Source organism: Microtus oregoni, unplaced genomic scaffold, assembly GCF_018167655.1.
Source record: "Microtus oregoni isolate MIOR12 unplaced genomic scaffold, Mior012 000006F_ref0000085, whole genome shotgun sequence".
NCBI classification, from domain to species: Eukaryota; Metazoa; Chordata; class Mammalia; order Rodentia; family Cricetidae; genus Microtus; species Microtus oregoni.
Window position 1 is genome coordinate 52,660,196 of NW_024543065.1, and position 20,829 is coordinate 52,681,024.

The 20,829-nt window shown below is 41.8% G+C and overlaps 1 pseudogene; it reads right to left on the minus strand.

Moving 5' to 3' along the window:
- Positions 1-18,866: 18,866 nt before the first annotated feature.
- LOC121449940 lies at positions 18,867-20,694 on the minus strand (annotated as a pseudogene).
- Between the last annotated feature and the right edge of the window lie 135 nt (positions 20,695-20,829).

Sequence of the window (20,829 nt, forward strand, 5' to 3'; positions counted from 1 at the left end):
TTGTTCTTGAATTCTCAGTATTCCTCATTGTCCGCTATGTTCAGCTAGTCCGGATTTATCCCATGCTTTTTCTGACCTAGACCAGCTGGCCTTGGTGAGATCCCAATAGAACATCCCCATTGTCTCAGTGTGTGGGTGCACCCCTCGTGGTCCTGAGTTCCTTGCTCGTGGTCCGTCTCCTTCTGCTCCTGATTTGGACCTTGAGATTTCTGTCCGGTGCTCCCATGTGGGTCTCTGTCTCTGTCTCCTTTCATCGCCTGATGAAGGTTAATATTCATGAGGATGCCTATGTGTTTGTCCTTGGATTCACCTTCTTATTTAGCTTCTCTAGGAACATGAATTATAAGCTCAATGTCCTTTATTTATGGCTAGAAACCAAATATGAGTGAGTACGTCCCATGTTCCTCTTTTTGGGTCTGGCTTACCTCACTCAGGATAGTGTTTTCTATTTCCATCCATTTGTATGCAAAATTCAAGAAGTCCTTGTTTTTTACTGCTGAGTAATACTCTAATATGTATATATTCCATACTTTCTTCATCCATTCTTCCGTTGAAGGGCATCTAGGTTGTTTCCTGGTTCTGGCTATTACAGAAAATGCTGCCATGAACATAGTTGAGCATATACTTTTGTTGTATGATAGGGCCTCTCTTGGGTATATACCCAAGAGTGGTATTGCTGGGTCCAGGGGTAGGTTGATCCCGAATTTCCTGAGAAACCGAAACACTGCTTTCCAGAGTGGTTGCACAAGTTTGCATTCCCACCAGCAATGGGTGAGTGTACCCCTTTCTCCACAACCTCTCCAGCAAAGGCTATCATTGGTGTTTTTTATTTTAGCCATTCTGACAGGTGTAAGGTGGTATCTTAAAGTTGTCTTGATTTGCATTTCCCTGATCGCTAAGGAAGTTGAGCATGACCTTAAGTGTCTTTTGGCCATTTGAACTTCTTCTGTTGAGAATTCTCTGTTCAGCTCAGTGCCCCATTTTATAATTGGGTTGATTAGCCTTTTGCGGTCTAGTTTCTTGAGTTCTTTATATATTTTGGAGATCAAACCTTTGTCAGTTGCGGGGTTGGTGAAGATCTTCTCCCAGTCAGTGGGTTGCCTTTTTGTCTTAGTGACAGTGTCCTTTGCTTTACAGAAGCTTCTCAGCCTCAGGAAGTCCCATTAATTCAATGATGCCCTTAGTGTCTGTGCTGCTGGGGTTATACGTAGGAAGTGGTCTCCTGTGCCCATGTGCTGTAGAGTACTTCCCACTTTCTCTTCTATCAGGTTCAGTGTGTTCGGACTGATATTGATGTCTTTAATCCATTTGGACTTGAGTTTTGTGCATGGTGATAGATATGGATCTATTTTCATTCTTCTACAGATTGACATCCAGTTTTGCCAGCACAATTTGTTGAAGATGCTCTCTTATTTCCATTGTATACTTTTAGCTCCTTTATCGAAAATCAGGTGTTCATAGGTTTGTGGGTTAATGTCAGGGTCTTCTATTCGATTCCATTGGTCGACTTCTCTGTTTTTATGCCAATACCAAGCTGTTTTCAATACTGTAGCTCTGTAATAGAGTTTGAAGTCAGGGATGGTAATGCCTCCAGACAATCCTTTATTGTATAAGATTGTTTTGGCTATCCTGGGTTTTTTGTTTTTCCATATAAAGTTGATTATTGTCTTCTCCAGATCTGTGAAGAATTTTGATGGGATTTTGATGGGGATTGCATTGAATCTATAGATTGCTTTTGGTAGAATTGCCATTTTTACTATGTTGATCCTCCCAATCCAAGAGCAAGGGAGGTCTTTCCATTTTCTGGTATCCTCCTCAATTTCTTTCTTCAAAGACTTATAGTTCTTGTCAAGTAGATCTTTCACTTCCTTGGTCAGAGTTACCCCAAGATATTTTATGCTATTTGTGGCTATCGTGAAAGGTGATGCTTCTCTGATTTCCCTCTCTGCTTCCTTATCCTTAGTGTATAGGGAGGCAACTGATTTTTTGGAGTTGATCTTGTATCTTGCCACATTACTAAAGGTGTTTATCAGCTGTAGGAGTTCTTTGGTAGAATTTTTGGGGTCGCTTATGTACACTATCATATCATCTGCAAATAACGAAAGTTTAACTTCTTCCTTTCCAATACGAATCCCCTTGATCTCCTTATGTTGTCTTATTGCTATTGCTAGAATTTCAAGCACTATGTTGAAGAGGTATGGAGAGAGTGGACATCCTTGTCGTGTTCCTGATTTTAGTGGGATGGCTTTGAGTTTTTCTCCGTTTAATTTAATGTTAGCTGTTGGCTTGCTGTAAATAGCTTTTATTATATTTAGGTAAGACCCTTGTATCCCTCTTCTCTCCAAGACCTTTATCATAAAGGGGTGTTGAATTTTGTCGAATGCTTTTTCAGCATCTAATGAAATGATCATATGGTTTTTTTTCTTTCAGTTTATTTATATGGTGGATTACATTGATAGATTTGCGTATGTTGAACCAGCCCTGCATCTCTGGGATGAAGCCTACTTGATCATAATGGATAATTTTTCTTATGTGTTCTTGGATTCGGTTTGCCAGTATTTTATTGAAAATTTTTGCGTCGATGTTCATGAGTGAGATCGGTCTGTAATTCTCTTTCTTGGTTGGGTCTTTTTGTGGTTTTGGTATCAGGGTAACTGTAGCTTCATAAAAGGAATTTGGCAATGACTCTTCTGTTTCTATATTGTGAAATACATTAAGGAGTATAGGTATTAGTTCTTCTTGGAAGTTCTGGTAGAATTCTGCATTGAAACCATCTGGTCCGGGGCTTTTGTTCGAAGGGAGATTTTTGATAACCATTTCTAATTCTTCGCGAGTAACCAGTCTATTTAGATCATTCACCTGGTCTTGGTTTAGCTTTGGTATATGGTACTTATTTAAAAAAATGTCCATTTCTTTTGTATTTTCCAGTTTTGTGGCATACAGGCTTTTGTAGTAAGATCTAATGATTCTCTGAATTTCCTCTGTGTCTGTGGTTATGTCCCCCTTTTCATTTCTGATCTTATTTATTTGCGTGTTCTTTCTCTGTCGTTTAATTAGTTTGGATAGGGGTTTGTCGATCTTGTTGATTTTCTCCAAGAACCAGCTTTTTGTTTCATTGATTCTTTGGACTGTTTTCTGTGTTTCTATTTTGTTGATTTCAGCCCTCAGTTTTATTATTTCCAGTCTTCTACTTCTCCTGGGCGCGTCTGCTTCTTTTTTTTCTAGAGCTTTCAGGTGTGTTGTTAAGTCCCCAATGTATGCATTCTCCGTTTTCTTTAAGTGGGCACTTAGTGCTATGAACTTTCCTCTTAGCACTGCTTTCATTGTGTCCTATAGGTTTGAGTATGTTGTCCCTTTATTTTCATTAAATTCAAGGAAGACTTTAATTTCTTTCTTGATTTCTTCCTTGACCCAGGTGTGTTTCAGTAGTTGACTGTTCAGTTTCCATGAGTTTGTCGGTTTTTTGGGGCAGCGTGGTTATTGCCTTCTAACTTTAATCCGTGATGATCTGATAAGACACAGGTGGACACTGATATTTTTTTTATCTGTGGAGGTTTCCTTTGTTTCCGAGTATGTGGTCAATTTTTGAGAAGGTTCCATGAGCTGCAGAGAAGAAGGTATATTCTTTCCTATTTGGGTGGAATGTTCTATAGATGTCTGTTAAGTCCATTTGCTTCATTACCTCCAATAATTCTCTTAATTCTCTATTAGGTTTCTGTCTAATTGACCTGTCCCTTGGAGAGAGAGGTGTGTTGAAGTCTCCTACTACTAATGTGTGTGGTTTGATGTCTGCCTTGAGTTCTAGTAATATTTCTTTTACATAAGTAGGTGCTTTTATATTGGGGGCGTATATATTCAGGATTGAGACGTCCTCCTGATGAATTGTTCCTGTTATGAGTATAAAGTGACCGTCTCAGTCTCTTCTGATTGATTTTAGTTTGAAGTCAGTTTTGTTAGAAATTAGTATGGCCACACCTGCTTTTTTCTTAGGACCATTTGCTTGAAACACCTTTTCCCAACCCTTTACTCTGAGTAGGTGCCTGTCTTTGTGGTTGAGATGTGTTTCTTGCAAACAGCAGAATGTTGGATCCTGTTTTCGTATCCAATCTTTTAGCCTGTGCCTTTTTATAGGTGAATTGAGCCCATTAATATTAAGTGATATTAATGACCAGTGGTTGTTTACTCCGGTTATTCTTATTGCTTTTGGTAGTAGAGATTGTGTGTCTCCCTTCTTTGAGATGTGCTTGTGAAGGGTCATTAGATGCCTGGGTTATTGTAGGCAGTGTTGGCAGTGTTGGATTCCTTTGGTTGCGATTTTCCTTCTATTACTTTCTGTAGGGCTGGATTTGTGGCTATGTATTGTTTAAATTTGTTCTTATCCTGGAATGTCTTGTTTTCTCCATTGATAATGAACGATAGCTTGGCTGGGTATAGTAGTTTGGGCTTGCATCCATGGTCTCTTAGCTTCTGCAGAACCTCTATCCAGGACCTTCTGGCTTTCATAGTTTCCATAGAGAAGTCAGGTGTAAGTCTGATCGGTTTACCTTTATAAGTTACTTGCCCTTTTTCCTTTGCAGCTCTTAATATTCTTTCTTTATTCTGTATATTTTGTGTTTTGATTATTATATGGCGAGGAGATGTTTTTCTTTGATCCAGTCTGTTTGGTGTTCTGTATGCTTCTTGAATATTTAAATGAATATCTTTCTTTAAGTTGGGAAAGTTTTCTTCCATAATTTTGTTGAAAATATTTTCTGGGCCATTGAGCTGTACTTCTTCTCCTTCTTCTATTCCTATTATTCTTAGGTTTGGTTTTTTTTATTGTGTCCCATAGTTCCTGAATGTTTTGTGTTGAGAATTTGTTGGCTTTGCTGTTTTCTTTGATCTGTTCGTTTATTTTCTCTATGGTGTCCTCAGCATCTGAGATTCTTTATTCTAGCTCTTGTATTCTATTGATTATGCTTGTTTCTGTAGACTCTGCTTGTTGGCCTAGATTTTCCATATCCAGCTGGTCCTCAGTTTGTATTTTCTTCCTTGCCTTCATTTCAGTTTTCAATTCTTGAACTGTTTCCATTACCTGTTTGATTGTTTTTCCTTGGTTTCCCAGGGTATCATGTACGTATTTACTCATTTCTTCAAACTTTTTGTTATACTTCTCATCCATTTCTATAAGGGCATTTTTTACATGTTGTTTAAGGGACTCTATTGTCTTCATAAAGTCGATTTTTTCCACTTCTTCTGTGTTAGGTTGTTCAAATACTTCTGTTGTAAGATCATTGGGTTCTGGTGTTTTCATGTTGTTTTTCAGATTATTGGGTGAATTCTTGCCTTGGCGCCTGCCCATCTCCTCCTATTGATCCTATCCAATGGGTCCTTTAAAAACCTGATCAGGTTTCCCTGCTGGCCAAGGGCTCCGCTTACAAAATGCCCTCACTCTCTTTCGTGGTTCCTGCTGCAGGCCAAGAACCCTCTCACCCCTCAGAAGGATCTTCAGGACAGGACCAGGCTCCCCATGTGCCAGTGACCTGGCCAACCAAAGGCCTACCTCTTTGATTCAATTGTAGTAGGGCGATCTGCTCTCCTTATTGCAAGCCTGTCCCCGCCGCTTGGGTCTGCCGCTGCGCCGGTCGCCGAAAGCCTCTTCCTGTATGCGGTGTCCCTCTGCCGCGTCTGGCCAAGCCGCTCTGCCGCGTCCGCTCCGCCTCTGTGCGTCTGGCCGAGGCGCAGCTCCACCTCTGTGCGTCTGCAGCCCCCATTTCTTTGGCCAAGCTTTGGCTAGAAATCTCTCAAACTTTGACCTAGGTCCTAGAACACTCCTCCAGTATGTTGATGATCTCCTTGTCTGCATTCCTACATTGTCTCTGTCCCAACAGGCCACATCTGCACTCCTGAACTTCCTTGGATCCCTGGGATATCGAGTCTGGCCAACTAAGGCTCAGCTGTGCTCTCCTACAGTGGTATATTTGAGTGTTCAACTTAGCCTGGGGCCTAAGACACTCACCTCTGACATAGTTCAGGCCCTGTGGGATTTATAGCCCCAAACTGAAGGGGCTCAAATCCTCTCATTTCTGGGACTGCTAGGGATCTTCCAAAATTGGATCCCTAACTTTGGCATTATAGCCAAGCCTCTCTACAAGGCATCCAGAGAGACCCCATGGGACCTCTCACCCACCCAGCCTCATCTACTGCCACTTTTCTTTACTGTGAGATGCCCTTCTAACGACCCATGCTCTTGGTCTTCCAGACCCCATGAAAGTTATCTTCTCTATACGTATGAGAGGTCTGGAGTGGCCACGGGAGTTCTAACATAACAGGTTGGGCATTGGAATAAGGATGCTGCCTTTTTATCCAAACAGCTGGACCTCACTTTCTGTGAATGGCAACCATTGCTGAGATTGCTGGCAGCTGCAGTTGAACTCACTCAGGAAGCTCTCAAGATCTCCTTGTCCAGGCCAATCATGGTATATTCCACTCACCAACTCTCAGACCTTCTGAGACATTTCTCTCCCCCCCCCCCTTTCTCCTTGGGCCTTTACAAGACCAGGTTTTTCACTTTTCTCTTACTGTTTCTAGAAAACCCCCAAATTACTTTGGCCTCCAGCCCTGCCCTAAACCCCAAAACTTTCCTTCCTGTTTCCTCCTCCTCTGGTACCGCCTCTCATTCTTGCCCAGAGGCTGTAGAGGCTTTAACCTCACCGAGGCCAGATTGTCTAGACCAGCCACTTACAGATCCCCAACTCACCCTGTTTGTTCATGGAAGTTCCCTCATAGATAAATCAGGAAAACGCCAGGCAGCTTATGCAGTGGTCACTTCAACTAACACAGTTGAAGCCAGCCGACTGTCAGTGGGAACCTCATCACAAAAGGCTTTGACTTAATTGCCTTGGCTAGTGCACTCCAAATAGCCAAGGGACAATGGGCTATTAGCTATACTGACTCTAAATATGTCTTCTCAATAGGCCATACTCATTCTGCACTCTGGAAGAAAAGGGGGTTCCTTACAACCAAGGGTACTCTCATAGTTTAACAGACCCCTTATAGCAAAGCTCTTGGAGAGCCTCCAGCTCCCTGCAGAAGTAGCCATTATTCACTATTGGGGACACCAATTTTCCAAGGACCCAGTGGCCTTAGGGAATGCCAAGGCTGACTCAGTGGCTCTGGGGCTGGCCTCTAGCTCCTCTGATTCTACAGAACATATATTGTTCTTAACTCCCTCCTGTCAGCCCTGTTACCAATCAAAAGAGAGGGATGAGCTCATAAAAAGGGAGGAGAAAAAAACAAAGGATGGATGGTTCTATTTAATTACTATCTCATCCTTCCTCAAGACTAGGCATTGTCAATCATTTCAGACATCCACCAGACCTTACACGTAGGCCCCAAAGCACTGTTCCACTTCTGGGAGACATCCATCTCCGAGATCATATTTCATAGGTTCACTCCTCCTTCCAGGCATGTGCCCAGGCGAACCCACAGGGGGCTCTCCACGTATGTTAGTCTACATCAGCTTCATGGACACCAACCGGGTAAAGACTGGCAGGTTGATTTCACTCATATGTCTACTCATAACCAACTGTGTTATCTCCTAACACTTGTGGAGCTTTTACAGGATGGATAGAAAGCATTTCTATTCAGAAAAACATCAGATGTGGTGGCTCAGGTACTCCTGGGTCACTTCATTCCTCGGTTTAGCATACCATGGAATATCCAGATGGACAATGGACCAGCCTTCACTTCCAGGGTCATGGAGCTTGTGTCAGAAGCTCTCAATATCTCCTGGAAATTCCACATCCCCTACCGTCCATAATCCTTGGGAAAGATGGAGAGGGCCAATGAACTCATCAAAGAACAGCTAATCAAGCTCTCCATTGAACTCAGGTTATCTTGGCTTTCCTTTCTCCCCATTTTGCTTACTAGCCTCAGGGCCAGCCCACATTCCCTTATGGGCCTGAGCCCCTTTGAGCTGCTTTATGGCAGTCCCTTTCTCCTTAACCATCACCTCCCAGTCAAAACTCCTCCATGAGTAGGCTATGTCCCCTACCTCTCCCTTTTGAGGTCCCTTCTCCAATCACAGTTGTCTCCCTGACCCACACCAGTGGGCCTTAATGCCCTTAAACCTGCCCTGCTTTCCCCAAAGGACAGAGTACTCCTCAAAGAGCTAGCTCCTAGTACTCTTGAACCTCAATGGACAGCAGCTGACATGGTAATGCTCACCACCCCCTCCTGCCAAGCTCCTGGGACATCCATGCTGGTACCATCTCTCCAGGCTCAAGTGGGCACCTACTAAGGACACTTGGTCTGCCCAGCAGTTAGGGCCATCTACCCTCTGGTTTTCCAAGATGCTACAATGAAGGGGTCTATCTGCTCCTCATTCTGCCACACACTTCTTTGGTGATACAAACAAGATGGGTAATAATATTTTTCTCCTAGTCACCTGCCTTCACATCTCCCTCAAGGAACAGATGCCTGGCATCTCCGGGATGCCAGTGAACAGGATACCTCACCAGCCACTCCTCTCACTGAGCGTGAGCCCAGCAACACCCATCCCCTTCCCCATTCACCCCACATTCACAGAAAGTATTCAGACTTAAGTCAATGCCTCTTTATCCAAAGAAACCCTAAAATATTGGTCATAAATATGACCACAGATTCCTGTTATCTCTTATTCAAAGAGTCTGGAATGTAATCCCAGCCACTGGCATCCATCTTTGGCAGTACGCTCCCCTGAGCCCACCAAACCTTGACCCCTCCCCAGGAAAGATCAAGACCACACCCACAGGCTATGTAAACTGCTCCCCAGGAAATAGGCGCATTGTCTTTCCTCTTTTTCTTAGGTGTTTTTGTTGGCTTCCCTTCTCCCCTCAGGCCTCCGGAGAGAGCAGACATCCAATTAAACCTGGATATCTTTTAATTTGGTATGATTTGGTCTGATTGAGATTATTTGCTTCATTGGAGAGGCTCATTTTCAGGAACATTCCTAACAGCCTTGAGCATCTCTGAGGAGGGGGTCACAGTTTGGGGGGCTTTCTCTAAGGCCACTCCCAGGGGAGGAGGCTTGGAATGGAACTTTCTACCCACACATTCCAGAATTTTTGGGTATAGGGATGACAGAAGCTGGAATTAAGCCTTAAGTCAAACAATCTTAACATAACTTTATCAACAATCTATATGTTTAAAATCTTTTCAAGGATGCTGGTTGAATCATTCATCTGCTCCAGCAGCAATGCTTAGAAAAAGTCAATAATTATTATTGTAAGAACTAGTAAAACTGCCCAGTGAGGGGCTAGAAAGTACCTGAGAGTTTTCATGCAACCCATAGCTTATGAGGGACATGGTGACCATGAGGGCAATAAGCAGAGCTATGCTCAATAACAGCATGAGGTTCTCAGAACGCAAAGTCCTAGGACTCTGCTTCTCCAAGGTTCATCAGCCTGTTTATGCTGACAGCCAGGTCTCATCCCATGAATTCCAAAGCTGTTTGCTGTTCCCCTCCCATGGCTGTAACTCCAGTTTCAAAGAATCCAATATTCTCTTCTGACCTCCAAAAGACAGGTACATATACATGGTACAGGTGCAACCTACACAAACATAAATGCACCAAGCTCTCAAGTACATAAATATGTTCTCAAAGTTAAGAGCTATGAGTAGGGAGTGGCATACCATAAATGCTATCTGAGACTTCTGCAAATGAGTAGACAATGTATTTTGTTAAGAAAAAGATAGATTTAATATATTCTTTCTGATAGAGTTTCTTGGGTTCCAGGCTGGCTTCCACGTAAGGAACAGAGGATAACCTTCAACTCCTGGGCTCCTTCCTCAACATTCCAAATCATAGGATGACAAGATTGTCCCAGTAGGCTACCAGGCATCCCTGTTTAGGTGCTGAGGAGTTCCATCTGGACGGGTGAGTGTGTGCTATTCAGGGGCGAATTGTCCCAGAAGAGAGCACAAACCCCCCCTCCCCCAGCTCCTTCTGCAAGGCTGTCTTACTTACACACGAACCAGCCCCCCCCAAAACCTACCCTGCTGTCTGCCAGGTCCTTTGCTCAAGAACAGTTTTCTGCTCCTACACTAAGACTACCCACCCAGAGCGGTGAGTGCCAGCCAATCGGTCAGTCCTCTAGCACCTCCGCAAGGGAGCCCGGGCACCTTCAGCTTGTGCTGCAGGGTCTCCTGTGTTCTACTCGACCCCGCCCTGCCCCCCAATTTCGCCCTTTTGTCTGCGGGTCACTGGACTACCAGGCGTCCATGTTTCGGTGCTGAGGAGTTCCATCTGCATGGGAATGGTTCCTGCTTCTACACTGAGGAGATACACCCAGAGAGTCAGTCACAGCAAAGACTGGACCAAGACACCAGGCCTCTCCAGGCTCCATTTGAAGGAAGAGATGGGAAGGTGCCAATACAAGAATTCCTCTAACAACCAGAAAGGCAACATGACATCACCAGAATCCAAGGATCCTGAAATAAGAAGAATTGTACACCCTACTCCAAGAATTAGAAGAAATCGACTCAAAAGTGAATTATATGAAAATAATAGAGGACCTTAAATAGGAGGTGAAAAACTGCCATAAACAATTAGAGATTACAAACAAAAAGGTAGAGGAAATGAATAAATTGCTCAAAGATACCCAAGAAAACCAAGAGAAACAAGAAAAAGCAATCAAACAGGTAAGGGAAACGGTTCAAGACTTGAAGAATGAAATGGAAGTAATGAAGAAAATACAAACCGAGGGAAGGATGGAGATGGCAAATCTGGGTAAACGAACAGGAACTACAGAGACAAGTACTACCAACAGATTACAAGAGATAGAAGAAAGAATATCAGAAACTGAAGATACCATAGAGAAAATAAACACACTGATCAAAGAAAACAGCAAAACTAACATATTCTTATCACAAAACATTCAGGAAATCTGGGACACAATAAAAAGACCAAACCTAAGAATAATAGGGGTAGAAGAAGGAGAAGAAGTACAGCTCAACGGTCCAGATAATATATTTAATAAAATTATAGAAGAAAACTTTCCCAACCTAAAGAAAGATATTCCTTTGAAGGTTCAAGAAGCATACAGAACACCGAATAGACTGGACCAAATAAAAACATCTCCTCACCATATAATAATCAAAACACAAAACATACAGAATAAAGAAAGAATATTAAGAGCTGCAAAGGAAAAAGGTCAAGTTACTTATAAAGGTAAACCTATCAGACTTACACCTGACTTCTTTATGGAAACCATGAAAGCCAGAAGGTCCTGGATAGATGTACCTCAGAAACTAAGAGACCATGGATGCAAGCCCAGACTACTATACCCAGCCAAGCTTTCATTCACTATAAATGGAGAAAACAAAATTTTTTAGGATAAAAACAAATTTAAACAATAAGTAGCCACAAATCCAGCCTTACAGAAAGTAATAGAAGGAAAATCACAACCCAAGGAGTTCAACAATGCCCACAATAACTCAGACATCTAATGACCCTTCACCAGCACAACTCGAAGAAGGGAAACACACAAAATCTAATACGAAAGAAAGAAAGAAAGAAAGAAAGAAAGAAAGAAAGAAAGAAAAAAAATGACCAGAGTTAACAACCACTGGTCATTAATATCACTTAATATCAATGGATTCAACTCACCTATAAAGAGGCACAGGCTAAGAGATTGGATACAAAAACAGGATCCAACATTCTGCTGTTTACAAGAAACACACCTCAACAACAAAGACAGACATCTTGTCAGAGTAAAGGGCTGGGAAAAGGCTTATCAAGCAAATGGACCTAAGAAACAAGCAGGTGTGGCCATACTAATTTCATACAAAGTTGACTTCAAAGTAAAATCAATCAGAAGAGATGGAGACGGACATTTTTTACACATAACAGGAACAATTCATCAGGAGGAAGTCTCAATCCTGAATATCTATGCCCCAATATAAAAGCAACCACTTATGTAAAAGAAACATTACTAAAACTCAAAGCAGTCATCAAAACACACACACTAGTAGTAGGAGATTTTAACACTCCTCTCTCACCAATGGACAGGTCAATCAGAGAGAAACCTAACAGAGAAATAAGAGGATTAAGGGAGGTAATGAATCAAATGGATTTAACAGACATCTATAGATCATTCCACCCAAATAGGAAAGAATATACCTTCTTCTCTGCAGCTCATGGAACTTTCCCAAAAATTGGCCACATACTCGGTAACAAAGCAAACTTAAACAGTTACAAAAAAATATTAGTAACCACCTGTGTCGTATCGGATCACCATGGATTAAAGTTAGAATTCAACAACAATGCTACACCCAGAAAGCCTACAAACTCATGGAAATGGGACAGTCAACTACTGAACAACACCTGGATCAAGGAAAAAATAAAGAAAGAAATTAAAGTCTTTCTTCAATTCAATGAAAATAAAGACTCAACATACTCAAACCTATGGGACACTATGAAAGCAGTGCTAGGAGAAAAGTTCATAGCACTAAGTGACCACTTAAAGAAAACAGAGAAAGCACACATTGGAGACCTAACAGCCCACCTGAAAGCTCTAGAAAAAAAAGAAGCAGACTCACCTAGGATGAGTAAAAGACTGGAAATAATCAAACTGAGGGCTGAAATCAACAAAATAGAAACACAGAAAACAATCCAAAGAATCAATGAAACAAAAAGCTGGTTCTTGGAGAAAATCAAGAAGATTGATAAAGTCCTATCCAAACTAATCAAACGGCGGAGAGGAAATACGCAAATTAACAAGATCAGAAATGAAAAGGAGACATAACCACAGACACAGAGGAAATTTAGAGAATCATTAGATCTTACTACAAAAGCCTGTATGCCACAAAATTGGAAAATGTTAAAGAAATGGACAATTTTTTAGATAAGTACCATACACCAAAGTTAGACAAGGACCAGTTGAACAATCTAAATAGACATGTTAGTGGCGAAGAATTAGAAGTTGTTATAAAAAAAAAAAAACCTCCCTACCAAAAAAAATCGAATTCTACCAGAACTTCCAAGAAGACCCAATACCTATACTCCTTAATGTATTTCACAATATAGAAACAGAAAATTCATTGCCAAATTCCTTCTATGAAGCTATAGTTACCCTGATGCCAAAACCACACAAACACTCAACCAAGAAAGAGAATTCCAGGCCAATCTCACTCATGAACATCGATGCGAAAATCCTCAATAAAATACTGGCAAACTGAATCCAAGAACACATTAGAAAATTATCCATTATGATAATCCCAGAGATGCAGGGCTGGTTCAACATACGAAAATCTATCAATGTAATCCATCATATAAATAAACTGAAAGAAAAAAAAACCATATGATTATTTCCTTAGATGCTGAAAAAGCATTTGACAAAATTCAACACCCCTTTATGATAAAGGTATTAGAGAGATTAGGGATAGTAGGGTCATACCTAAATATAATAACAGCTATTTATAGCAAGCCAACAGCTAACATCAAATTAAATGGAGAGAAACTCAAAGCCATTCCACTAAAATCAGGAACACAATAAGGCTGTCCACTCTCTCCATACCTCTTCAATATAGTGCTTGAAGTTCTAGCAATAGCAATAAGACAACATAAGGGGATCAAAGGAATTCGAATTGGAAAGGAAGAAGTTAAACTTTCATTATTTGCAGATGATATGATAGTGTACATAAGCAACCTCAAAAACTCCAGCAAAGAACTCCTACAGCTGATAAACACCTTTAGTAGCGTGGCAGGATACAAAATCAATTCCAAAAAATCAGTTGCCCTCCTATACACAAAGGATAAGGAAGCAGAGAAGGAAATCAGAGAAGCATCACCTTTCACGATAGCCACAAATAGCTTAAAATATCTTGGGGGTAACTCTGACCAAGGATGTGAAGGATCTGTTTGACAAGAACTTTAAGTCTTTGAAGAAAGAAATTGAGGAGGATACCAGAAAATGGAAGGATCTCCCTTGATCTTGGGAGGATCAACATAGTAAAAATGACAATTCTACCAAGGGCAATTTATAGATTCAAGGCAATCTCCATTAAAATCCCATTGAAATTCTTCACAGATCTTGAGAGGACATTAATCAACTTTATATGGAAAAACAAAAAACCCAGGATAGCCAAAACACTCTTATACAATAAAGGAACTTCTGGAGGCATTACCATCCCTGACTTCAAACTCTATTACAGAGCTTCAGTATTGAAAACAGCTTGGTATTGGCATAAAAACAGAGAAGTCAATCAATGGAATAGAGTGGAAGACCCAGATTTTAACCCACAAACCTATGAACACCTGATTTTTGATAAAGGAGCTAAAAGTATTCGATGGAAGAATAAAAGCATCTTCAACAAATTGTGCTGGCAGAGCTGGTTGTCAACCTGTAGAAGAATGAAAATAGATCCATATCCATCACCATGCACAAAACTCAAGTCCAAATGGATTAAAGACATCAATATCAATCTGAACACACTGAACCTGATAGAAGAGAAAGTGGGAAGTACTCTACAACATATGTGCACAGGAGATCACTTCCTACGTAGATCCCCAGCAGCACAGACATTAAGGACAACATTGAATAAATGGGACCTCCTGAAACTGAGAAGCTTCTGTAAAGTAAACGACACTGTCATTAAGACAAAAAGGCAACCCACTGACTGGGAGAAGATCTTCACCAACCCTGCAACAGACAAAGGTCTGATCTCCAAAATATATAGAGAACTCAAGAAACTAGAAATTAAAATGCTAATGAACCCAATTAAAAAATGGGGCACTGAACTGAACAGAGAATTCTCAACAGAAGAATTTCAAATGGCCAAAAGACACTTAAGGTCATGCTCAACCTTCTTGGAGATCTGGGAAATGCAAATTAGAACAACTTTGAAATACCATCTTACACCTGTCAGAATGGCTAAAATCAAAAACACCAATGATAACCTTTGCTAGAGAGGTTGTGGAGTAAGGGGCACACTGATCCATTGCTGGTGGGAATGCAAACTTGTGCAACCCCTTTGGAAATCAGTGTGGCGATTTCTCAGGAAATTTGGGATCAACTTACCCCAAGATCCAGTAATACCACTCTTGGGAATATACCCAAGAGATGCCCTATCATATGACAAAAGCATTTGTTCAACTATGTTCATAGCAGCATTATTTGTAATAGCCAGAACCTGGAAACAATCTAGATGCCCTTCAATGGAAGAATGGATGAAGAAAGTATGGAATATATACATATTAGAGTACTACTCAGCGGTAAAAAACAATGACATCACGAATTTTGCATGCGAATGAATGGAAATAGAAAACACTATCCTGAGTGAGGTATCCCAGTCCCAAAAAGATGAATATGGGATGTACTCACTCATAATTGGTTTCTAGCCATAAATAAAGGACATTGAGCATATAATTTGTGATCCTAGAGAAGCTAAATAAGAAGGTGAACCCAAAGAAAAACATATAGTCATCAGCCTGGATATGGGAAGTAAACAAGATTGCCAGGCAAAAACTGGGCACTTGGGGGTGAGGTGGCATGGGGCTAAGGGGAACTGGGGTGAGAAACGTGAGAAGGGGAGATTTGGGGGAGCTTAGGGGAATGGGATGGTTGGGATAAAGGAAGGGTGGTCACGGGAGCAGAGAAATATATATCTTAATTAAGGGAGCCACCTTAGGGTTGGCAAGAGACTTGACTCTAGAGGGGCTCGCAGGTGTCCAGGGAGATGTCCCCAGATAGTACCTTGGGCAACTGAGGAGAGGGAACCTGAAATGACCCTATCCTATAGCCATACTGATGAATATCTTGCATATCACCTTAGAACCTTCATCTGGCGATGGATCAAGATCGAGACAGAGACCCAAATTGGAGCACCCAACTGAGCTCTTAAGATCCAAATGAGGAGCAGAAGGAGGGATAACATGAGCAAGGAAGTCAGAACCACGAGGGGTGCACCCACCCACTGTTACAGTGGAACTGATCTATTGGGAGCTCACCAAGGCCAGCGGGACTGGGACTGAATAAGCATGGGATGAAATCGAACTTTCTGAACATGGTGGACAATGAAGGTTGATGGGAAGCCAAGGACAATGGCACTAGGTTTCTATCCTAATACATGAACTGACTTTGTGGGAGCCTAGCCTGTTTGGATGCTCACCCTCCTGGACCTGGATAGAAGTGGGAGGACCTTGGACTTCCCGCAGGGCAGGGAATCTGGACTGCTCTTCATTCTGGAGAGGTCTGGGGAATGGAGTGGGGGGAGGGGGAGAGAGGGAAGGGAGTGGGGGAAGGGCAATGTGTGGGAGGAGGGGGAGGGAAATGGGAAATGAGGAGGACGCAGAAGTTTTTTTAACAACTAAAAAAAGATAAAGAAAAAAATAAAAGTCAAAAAAAAAAAAGATTGTCTTAGTACAATCTCTTCATGTGATGCCAAGGCTCAGACCCAGGGCTCCATGCAGCTGGGTGCACACTCTTCCATCTGAACATGCCTCACTTCACACATCAACCCTTCTTCAGTTGCTATGGATTTTGCTGGTTACCCATTGAGTGACAGCTTCCTCAGAAACACAGAGACTAAAATAATCTCTAATTCTTTAGAAATCTGACCTCTCGAAGCTTCTTGTCTCTGTTTTCTAGACCCCTGGTCTATTCTGAGACTTCACCCATACTGATTCATAGATCATGGTATAATCTCTGACCTTAGCAGTCTATAGAAAGAGCTGGTAATAGTGAATCTTTCACTGAGTGAACTGGGTTAATGTACAAATTCGGGATGCTAGAAATTAGAGCACTCACCAAATATCAAAGAGCCGATGATGTTGGCTATGGAAGAATGAAATAGTGTCGTGGTCAGGTCGCAGCTGGGAGTATAAATTATTTCTCTAAACCACCGTGGAGGCATGGGAATAAAGACACAATTCATATGGCTTTATGAGGAGAGGAGATTCTATGAGTTTCCTCATGAAATCTGTGGTTCATATCCTGAAAAATTCCTCTTTGTTTATTCTCCAAATACCCTTTATACCAAAATGTAAACTGAGGGAAAAATTCATTAGCATTCTGTTTCCTTGGTAACCAAGTGAATGGCTTTTAGTCATGTCCACATCTACCGATGCTTGCTGTCATATTTTCCTGTTCTGTATGCTAGCTCTCTCACATAGACTGAATTAACACCTCTTTTCAGGCATCCTCCAAATTGCAAAGAAAGGAGCAAAACAACATCCTGACTTTTTCTTAGGGTAGCAACAGCCTTTCTGGAAGGGTACATAACTACTTCAGGTGTGGCCTATGGCTTGAGATACTGAATGCCATACCATATAGAAATATGGGCCTACAATCCTCTCTCTCTTATTAATTGTAATAAAACCTGTGCTTCTGCAGCAGGACAGAACAGGCCTGGCCTGAGCAAAGACTTCCTCATTTACCCAAATATTTTCTGTCCTTGAAACAGGAATTTTATTTATGCAAGCCCCTGTCTTAGGCATCTGGGGAGATGTTTCAAACCCGTTATTGACTGCTGATCTCTGTGAAGAAAAGGGAGTAAGGGAGAGAGATACCATTGAGCTCTGTAACTCAGAGCCATACTTTCTTGTCCAGAATAAATTATAATGTTTTATGAATAATCATGCTCCGAAAGGCTGTAGTCTCCTATTTAAAGGAGAAAAGGATCACCAGAGTTGAGAATGCTTCTTCAGCTAGTTTAGAACAGCTATTAAAATTTTCACATTATATCAAAATCTAAAATTCTTAACATATGCATTAAATCCAAACATATACAGGGTGTGTCAAACCTTTCTCAACATCTATAAGCAATTTCAATACCATGATTCTCAGAATTATTGGTCAATACCAACTTTCCTCAACATCTTATATGCAGTTACAAATATCATCATTATTAGATCAAAACCATAACAATGAATTGACAAACATATCAAATTTTCTTAAAGCCACATTAATCAAAAGATAAGAAAAGCATTTCTGATGTGTAAGAATACAATGACATTGGTGTTATCAAATACCACTTTCAGTCTCTGAGCAGCAGTTAAACCCTTAGACTGTCCCCCTTCTTAACTGAAGAGGGTTTCAGTCATTTTTTTAATTTGGGTCTTTCTTTCCCTAGGGGGAAAGTTTAGGTTTTAGTTCTCAGTTCCAATATTTTAATGAAAATGAGTGCTGTGTCCCAAAGATTAAAGCAGTCAGATGTTGAGTCTGCATCTCAGCTCCAAAGCTAACAGAATTCAAACTGCAGAAAAATTGTAGTAATACTGGTCAGGTCATCTCAGCAGGGCCTCTGGGTCTGTGTGAGACCGTGGAGGGGGGGGCAGGGATGCTGGAAATTACAATGATTAAGTCAAAATGGTCTTGAACACTTGGTGCAGTAGAAGAGGACCTTGAAAATCTCACCCTCCTGCCTCCACCTCTGGAGTGCTGGGATTACACACATGCAGGACCATGCCCACTGTATATGGTGCTGTAAGCTCTCCACAACTCAGCCATAGACACATCAAAGGCAGGACCTCACAATGTAGACAGGGCTGGCTTGAACTAATGGCACCTTAGCTTACCTTCTGAGTTTTGAGAGGATTAGTGTCCAACAAAACTATCGAATTGACAAAGAAAGTTAATTCACAGATTGATTCTCTGAATGGAAGTGACCACTATGGGCAGTACGTGCTTCTGAGTTATTTTGCAAATGAAATACCTCACATTTCTTTCCCATCCTTGTGAATCTCTCTTCCCTCCTCTCTTTATCTCCTCATCCCAACACGAGTGTGTCCTTTGTGCCTCTCTCCCTCTGTGTGTGTATGTGTGCCACTGTGTGTTTGTGTGTGTCTGTATGTCTATCTGTTTGTCTTCCATTGTCTGTCTCTTTCTCTTTCTTAGGCTCTGCACTCAGGTCCCTGTGTCACCATCTTCCTTTCTGCCCATTCTCTTGTACTCACCCTGGGATTTCCGCAGCTCCTCCACCAGTCATCAGGCCTCCTCCTGAATCCGCTCCTCCACACTCCTCTTGCCCATTCCTAAGTCCTTCATGGTAACCAGAGAGAATCGCCAACGGGTCTTCCAGCGTTCACCACTGGCAAAGACCAAACCTAAGAATGTAGGGGAAGCAAAGGTGGGTTACAATGGAAGTTCAAAGATCCTGAGTCCTTCCGCACAGCTCAGGCTCCACCATCACACACTTCTTCCCAGACCACATCCTCTACTCCACACTGTCCCATATCTTACCATATCCCTGTTCAATTGGGTCAAGCACAACAACTGTCCCCCGGCCAGAGAAAGCCTCAGCTTGGTCCACCAGAGCCTCCCTTATGGCCTCTGTCCCACACAGCATGACCACAGGTCTCAGTCCCAGGTGCACTGTGAACACGTCTCCATAATTTTATCGAAGCTGCCAAGCATAAGGGTATGACGGTTATGGTCAGTTGGTGCAGATGTTGTTGTTACACTGTGAAAACACCTAGACACAGACTGGTAAGTAGGTACCCCTCCCCTGGCCATCCTTTCTCTCCTGAGGACCTAAGAGGTGAAGGGTTAATTCTCCAGACAGGCAGGGTCTGCACTGATTGGTTGGATTTCCTAATCAGGACACCAGCACTGTAGAGTAGGGAGACAGGGCAACACTTGTTTATAATTCTGGCACAAGAGATGTAGAGACCAGAGAACCAGTAGTCATCCTTGTCTGCACATCCAGTTTGAAGCCAGTCTCACCTACACATGACCCTACCTCAAAAATAATAGATACAGATGTGGATGCAGATGTGCATTAGTTCTGTGCCCATACCCTTCAGTCTGGCCAGGTGAACCATGCTTCCTGTGGTCCAGCTTCAGCCTGTCCAAGGCCTCCTGACAACATTCAGAGAAAACTTCCCTGACCCATCTACTGGGTTACATGTGAGTGAAAGTGATAGTCACCTAGTAGTGGTCATGAATGTGAGTCATGACTGCAGTATGGACAGTTGGAAAAAAATGCCTGGCAATGCAACAATCAGGTCATCTACAGGGAATTGGTCCCAAAAACATGAAAACACTCTAGTGCTGAGAGCCCTTGAGGAGCATGGTGCAATGTTTGCAAACAACCCTCCCTTGTCCTCTTGTAACCTTTACTCTCTCTAGATTGCACTGCAGCTAATAGAAATGAAGGCTATGAAAATGGTCAGTGCCCAGTGTTGTTTAGAGGACCATGCTAAGAAAAAACTCTGCACATGTTTGATGTTGATGAATTTATTTTTTTAGATGGGGTCACAGCATCAAATCTTATGCAACAATGAACTAACAAGCCTCAAACTAGATCAACAGTATAAGTGAAACTTGCCAACTTAATGCTGAACAACAGAAAGTTTTGTTCCCATTTGATGCATCTAAATAATGTTCAAACACACGTGCAGTTGATGGTGTATCGAGATAGTGGGAAGTAGTGACTACAGGGGGCTGAGACAGGGACCAATCTTGATGTTCAACATCAGTGGTAAAAAAAAAGTGCTCATTTTTAAAATTCTTGGAGGTGGGCTTCCTGAGAGGTGACCCAGGTCAAAAATATCTTATATCAAAACTTAATAGGTAGGGCAGGAGAGGTGGCTCAGTGGCTAAGAACACTGATGTTGTTGCAGGGGCTCTGAGTTTTATCCCACCTCCCATGTCGGATAGCTAAAAACTGCCTTAATACCAGATTTGTGGGATTTGATGATCTCTTTGGTTTCTTCAGATATAAGATATGCATAAGGACCATTCACAAACACACTCACAAATCACGAATATGATGATGATGATGATATGATGATAAAAAAGATAGATTGATTGATAAACAAATAGATAATACATGGATATACAGATATTAGATAGATACATAGATTTT